The sequence below is a fragment of the Pinus tabuliformis genome, chromosome X (genome assembly GCF_031772625.1).
Source record: "Pinus tabuliformis cultivar Carrire ecotype Pingquan chromosome X, CPIR1, whole genome shotgun sequence".
NCBI classification, from domain to species: domain Eukaryota; kingdom Viridiplantae; phylum Streptophyta; class Pinopsida; order Pinales; family Pinaceae; genus Pinus; species Pinus tabuliformis.
In genome coordinates this window covers 158,044,395-158,051,521 of record NC_142308.1, presented here as the reverse complement: position 1 = coordinate 158,051,521, position 7,127 = coordinate 158,044,395, and positions in this window count along the sequence as shown.

Here is a 7,127-nt window from a genome sequence, read left to right as displayed (position 1 = left end):
CCTTATCGGGTTCTAACTCAGAGTCGGAACATGCATCTGATTCTGAAACCTTTAGTTCACCCACCAGTGACTGCTTGGCCCGACACTCACTTGTGTTGTGAGTGGAGCTCTTATGGAACTCGCACCATTTTCCAGTGTCCTTTCTCGGCTTCGCGGCGCTGTTATTTGCTTACGGCTTCGGCTAGTTGTCTTGGGTTGTCCCGCCTTGGCTTTGTCCTTTGTTCTGTGGTTTAGGGGCACCTTTCCCCTACTTTAGATTCGCAGATCCAAAGTCTCGCTTCTTTTGTTTAAACTTCTGCTCGAACTTGACGGCATATCGGTATGCTGCGCCGAGCGAGGGGATGTTTAGGAATTGTATTTCTTCCTGGATGTACTTGTGCAGGCAGCCACGGTATTTGAGTATCAAATGTTGCTCTGAATCCTTGATACCCAACTTTGTGCGAAGGGTATGGAAAAGATTGGTGAACTCCGGCACGTCTTGGTCCCTTCCCTGCCGCAGCGTGGTCCACTTTATTTATTCATCCTCATAGCTTCTGACAGGGTAGTACTGCTCCTTGATGGCATCCCAAAACGAATCCCAGGTGGGTGCGGCTGAAAATAGTGAGCCAGTACTTTCATCCTTTTGCTCGCAGTAGGTTTCCCACCAGTCCTTGACGTGGGGGGCTGCTTTGAGAAGAGCAAAAACAATCTTTTCCTGACTCGAAAATTCATGAACAGAAAAATAACCCTCTAGCAGATTTAACCATTTATCTACGGCATCTGCGTCTATCTGACCCTCGAATATGGGGATTTCAAAATTAACTTGTACCTTAAAGGGTGTGGCGTTTCCAGAGTAACTGCTGGAAGCCGATGCGTTGCTTCTGGGTAGCCGCTGAAGGATCTGGGCAAAGCTGTCCATCATCGCGTTCCATTGTCGCTCAAGGGCTTCTTCGAGCAAGATTTTGATGGGATCTCCTGCCCCCTCGTCTTTCTTCTCGTCCGCCATGGGAGGCTGTCGGGATTTGCGAGGCTGGTCTTGCAAAGGTTCAACCAGTTCAAGCCCTAACTCCTTATATCCCGACCTTGTTGGGGACATGCAAAGAAAAACAGAGAAAAAGCAGACCGCTCTGATACCACTGATCCAGATTTAAACAAGAACGCAACAAATTACAGAGATAACCATATACACAAAGATGCAGCGGAAATAATACTTCATTTCATTAATGGAAAATACTGAAATATGCTTACAACCAGAAATGGAAATAAACCAGCTAGGGCGATGGTAGCTTATCTCTGAGAAGAGATGTGGTGGCTACATGCCTCGGAACTGTCTTACAATGAGGCTCGAAGGCCTATTTATTGTTGAGAAACAATGGAAAACCCTTAACATTCCAAAACCTAACCCTAGGAGATGAAACGCCAAACTATGGGCCCCGTTTGGGGGTAAGTTGGTACATCAACTTCCCGGGGTCGTAACTTTGGCATATGATCTTCGTTTGACGCGTACAATAGCTCATTAGAAAGATCTATCCGAGCACTATCATTGTTGGAACGGGCAACATCGATGTTGCCCCTGGATTCCCCAAAAAACGTCGTTTAGGGCCTCAAAACGGCTCCGGAAGTTCAGGACCCAAAAAACTACTAAAAATAGTAAGTTGTGCTACAATTAAGGAAACTGAAAATGCTGAGAAAGAAAATGGTGGGGGTCCAGGTGGACTTGGCAAGTGGCCACCAATATCCACCTGGATCACTTTCTCTCACCCCTCTGCTTTGATGGTCTCTTCTTCATCAAGTTTCAAGACTATCAACCTGACAATAGATGCTAGAGAGATCCCACTGCTTGATAAAATCAATTTTCATAGGTAGACTAGAGAACTGATATATAGCGTTTTAAATAAAACTTCCTCGGCTGCTAACAAATTTGAAGCCTTGTTAGAGAAAGTGGTCAATCAGTTAAAGCTAGAAAAATCAAATTCCAGTGTGAACCCCGAAGATAGGAGCATTGTCCAGAAGTTGTTGCAGGGAGCTGAGATAGAAATTCAAGTGCTTAGAAAGAAATTGAAAATGCCTTTTGTAGAACATCCAATGGCCTCAAAAGAAGCACGGGTAGAGAAAGAAAAAGAAGTTTTGACTAATGAGCTCTTGCCATCAAATGATGAAATTGCTAAGTTGAAAGAGATCAATTTTGTTTTACAATAGAAAATTGACTCCCATGTTTCTACTATCTTAGTACAACCGGATTCTTAAGACCCAACTCATAAATTCACTAGAATATTGACTGAGGTACAAATATCTAAAAATGAAGCTTTAGAGAAATTATGATGATGCTCTGAAAATTATAAAGGTCACTGAAAGGGTATTCGCTATGTCCCAGGAGAATACTTTAAAGTATAGAAATGATTTTCAAATTGCCTCCCAAGAAATTAAAGAGTTGAAGGAGAAAGTGAAGGGAAATATGTCCCTTATTCAAGCAAGATAGATAATATGGAATGGTATTATTTGTACTATGAAGAATACTTGGGAATCATTTTCTATAGTTGCAGAGGAGAAAGCCATTGTCAGAGACCTGGAGAGTTTAATTGTTGGTAGCAAGCAGAAGATACAACAACGTGACCAATTTTCTAGGAAAATGATTGATTTCCTTAACTCAAGATCCTCATAGGAGTTAAGGGAATTAGGAGTTGAAGATAGAACATCGTATCCCTTGGAAATAAATAAAATGATTTTGAAAAACTTATGCAGGAAGACAATAGAGACAAAGTTGTCAGAGGTTAAAGAAGTTCAATAATAGAGATTAGGCTTATGTGATCCATATTAAGTTAGAGAAAGATTTCGGCGAAAATCACATGGAATGTCATTAATGAGGCCATGATTGTGATCAACCGCCTAACGGATCCTGACACGGCTAGGTTGGTTGAGATCTGTCTCACTTCCACCTTTTTCAGTTTTGAAGGGGAGTTCTTCGAGCAAACATGTGGGGTTGCTATGGGATCCCCCCTTTCCCCTGTTGTGGCTAATCTGTTTATGGAAGATTTTGAGTCCAAAGCTTTGAACTCTTCCCGGCTCCTTCCTAAGCTATGGAAGAGGTATGTGGATGACACCAATGTCATTTGGTCTCATGGCCAGGGTGAGCTTGATCTCTTCTTTGATCATCTTAACAGGCAATCCTCAGCCATTAAGTTCACTAAGGAGCAGGAAGTTGATGGTTGCCTTCCTTTCCTTGATATTCTTATTTCTAGGAATGAGGATGGTTCCCTAGCCCATCAAGTGTTTCGTAAGAAAACTCATACGGAGCAGTATCTTCATGCCAGTTCCCACCATTTCCCAGCTCAAAAGATGGGGGTTCTTAGTACCCTTGCTACTCGGGCCCTAAGGATCTCGGACAAGAAGAGCTTTGAGAAGGAAAAATCCCATCTGCTAGATGTCTTTGTGGAGAATGGTTACAGTAGATACATGGGTCATAGGGCTTTCCTTAAAGCTTCCAAGAATTCTCTGGTGAAAAAAGAGCCAAGAGATCGTGTTCCTGGTGTCCTTCTTCCTTATGTTCAAGGGACCACTGATAGAATTGGTAGGATTCTCAGGAGACATAGTATCCCGGTGTCCTTCAGGCCCCTGAACACCATTCGTTCGTCTCTCAGATCGGTGAAGGATCCCATCGACCCTAAAGATATGAAAGGTGTTTATTTGATCCCTTGTTCTTGTGGGACCCCCTATATTGGGGAGACTGGTCGTTCCATTAATCAGAGGATTAGTGAGCACGCAGTGGATCTGAAGCATAGGAGATTTAAGTCTTCCGCTTTGGCTGAACATGCGGAGAAAACCAATCATCATGTTTGTATCGAAGAAGCCAGTGTTATTGCTAAGATTCCGCATTTCCATCATAGAAAATTCAGGGAAGCGCTGGAGATTGAAAAGAGACCCAGCAATCTCAATAGAGATGATGGTTGGAAAGTCAGTAGGTGTTGGGTCCCAGCCCTCTCCTCCTAGTCGTGTTTTCCGTCCTCTTTGGTTTTTGTTTCCCTTATTTATTTATGTCATTATCATTATTTTTGTCGCCTTTCCTATTTTTATTTAAGGGCCTCGGTATAACTTATTTCCTTTCTTCTTATATTGTTTTTCTTTAAATTTTTATATTATTTAGCTGTATACATTACTCTATACACCTAAGTTTTTCTTATTTAGTTATTTTATTTTTTATTATTATTATTATTATTATTATTATTAATTTTTATTAATTTATTTAGTTATTTTTTTTTATTTTTATTTTATTGTTATTTCATTCAGTTATGTTTTATCCCCCTTTTAGTTATTCAATTTTATTTCATTTTTATTTTTCGTGTTTTGTTATTATAGTTATTATTTTTATTCACTTTTAACAATTATTATTATTATTATCAATTATCAATTTTTAATTTTTAATTATTTTATTTATTATTATTATTACTATTAGTATTAATATTATTATTATTATTAATTTTTTTAATTTAGTTTAATTTATTTATTTTATTTTATTTATTATTTTATTCATTTATTTATTTTTACTATTATTTTTATTTTTATTCATTCAGTTAGATTTTATTCCTCTTTTAGTTATTCAATTTTATTTATTTATTATTTAATTATTTTATTTCATTTTCATTTTTATTAATTTTCGTGCTTTATTATTGTTTTATCTTTATTATTATTATTATTCATTTTTAATTTTTAGTAATTAAATAAAAAATAATAAAATAATATTACTTATTTTATTATTTTATTTTTACTATTGTTATTCTTTTTATTTTATTTATTTATTTTTAATTTTATTTATTCACGTTTTAACTCTTATTCATATCGAGTTATTTATTTTATTATTTTTATTATTATTATCTGATTTCATTTTTATTTTTATTTTATTTTATTTGTTTGTGTATTTATTTCAGGGTTTTTTATATCTATTTATTTATTTATTTAATTTGTGATTTTTATTAAGCGGTCCGTTGCAACTAATTTTTCTTTTAATAATAATTGACCTTTATTTTTTGGTTATTTACTGATAAACTATTATTTTGATCCTGGTCCTTTGGTCAATATTAGCGGTTGGTCAAACTAGCCGTTGGAGGCTCTGCTCGGTCTATATATCATGCTAAGCTGGATCTGTTTCTTCAACTTGTCCTGACGATGAACCACACTGGTTGGTTCGAAACGCGTCGACAAATGACATTCCATGTGATTTTCGCCGAAATCTTTCTCTAGGTTAAAGAAGTTGTAATGAAATTCAACAATGTTTTTTATAAGAGGACCAGAGCAGGTTTTCCTTCATGTTGGGACCAACAGGGGAATTTATTACCCTGGGAGACCTATGAGACCTTACTAGTGGAGGCCAAGAGAAAAATCAGCTCTACACATGAGAAAACAGTAGTGCTTAAGGGGGAAACAATTGTAAACTACTTGCATAGATATTTTCAGCTATTGTGGTTAATGAGAACCCTCTTTGTTGACAAGCCAACATACAACAGGATCACAAATTTCAGAATGTCACATACTAGGTTTGTCAAGAGTCTGAGTTCAGACATGAAAATTTGGAAAAAATGCAAAGAATGGATGTCACCAACAGCAACAAGTGCAGAAGTTGGAACCTCAACTACACCAAAGTCCCAGTTTACTCAGTGAATCAATGCTGTCTATCATTATAACAATCTTTTTATAAACATTTCTGAAAATGATGTATTTATGTTTTCTTTTCATTTAAGAATGTAATGTTCGAAAGAACAAGTAATTTCAAAATAGTTTAGGAGGTTAGCAGTTTTTGGCAGTTGAAAGTTTCATAACTGTCCCTTTTGAAATTTTGTATAAAAACAATCTAGAAGAAGAAGTGAGGGTTCTAAGTTTTGGACATCAGAAGCAGAAGTTACTTGTATTTTTAGTCTTCTTGGTGATTTTAATAAAGATTTCAAAGTGATTTCAGACACTTATTGAGTATGATATGTGTTTCTTATTATCTTTTCATCTTAATGTTTTTCTTCTATAGAAGAGAGTAATGAAGTTGTTGGCCTTTAGCTTTATAGTTTTTCAAAATTTGATTTTTGTGAGTTAAAATTAAAAGAACCTTAATTATATGCTCCTCTTTTCTATATTCTATTCCATGTTAATTCCATATTTCTTCTAAAGTTAAAGACAAAAGATTTTGCACTAAGAAACCTGGTTTTAAAAGCTTTTCATTATATTTTCTCACTACACTAACATTAAAATCATATTCAACATCAGAAGGCCACTTTGAAAAACTGTTTTTCCCTTAGAAGACTAGGAAACACTTTCTATAAAATTAATATTTCCGGGGTTTTAAAAAATGGGACAACAAATTGATTTCCTCATAGCTCTTAATAAATGTCTTGGGCACTGACCTCTCCTCAGACAGAGGTTGTCTTCCAAGTTACAACAATACTAATCTAGTTAATCTTGCAGATGAGATATCCTCCCCTAAAATACACAGAGGTATGTTGATTATGTTTATATTTTGGTTTCGCTGACATAGTATGCTTGCGGGAAGAAGAAAAAGATCAAAGATGACTAGCAATATGGTAGACTATAGTTCATGAGATTCTCCCTATAGATCAACTGAGGAGCATGGTGACAGGTAGTCTCCTAACATAGAAGATACATTGAGAAGTTGCAAAGAAGATAATGACAAATATCATTCAGGCACAGGATAAATAGGTAGAGGTTAATGCAATTATCCTTCATAGCTTGTCATATTTGTGGAGATAGGGACTGCTTAGGACCAGTCATGGACAAGAGCTCAGGACTAATGGGGCACATGGCAGTAGGTCTCATGGTGGGCACATGTCATATAGGGCTGACATGATTAGAGATGGTAGGTTCTTGGATGTGCCGAATAGGAGAGGTAATGGACACATGTTCTATTCTAGTTATGGTTCTGACAGATACCATGGTCACCATCATTATAATCCTTACAGGAGGAATGACATGGGATATTTTCTAGATGAGTTTAAGAAATCCAAGCCACCTACCTTTGATGGATATTTGAAGAATCGTGAAGATGCAGAGTCATGGTTACTTAGGATGAAGAACTTCTTTGAGCTGCATGATTACACAGAGAATACGAAGGCCAAAATAGCTATATTCAGTCTGAAAGGGAGAGCAGACAT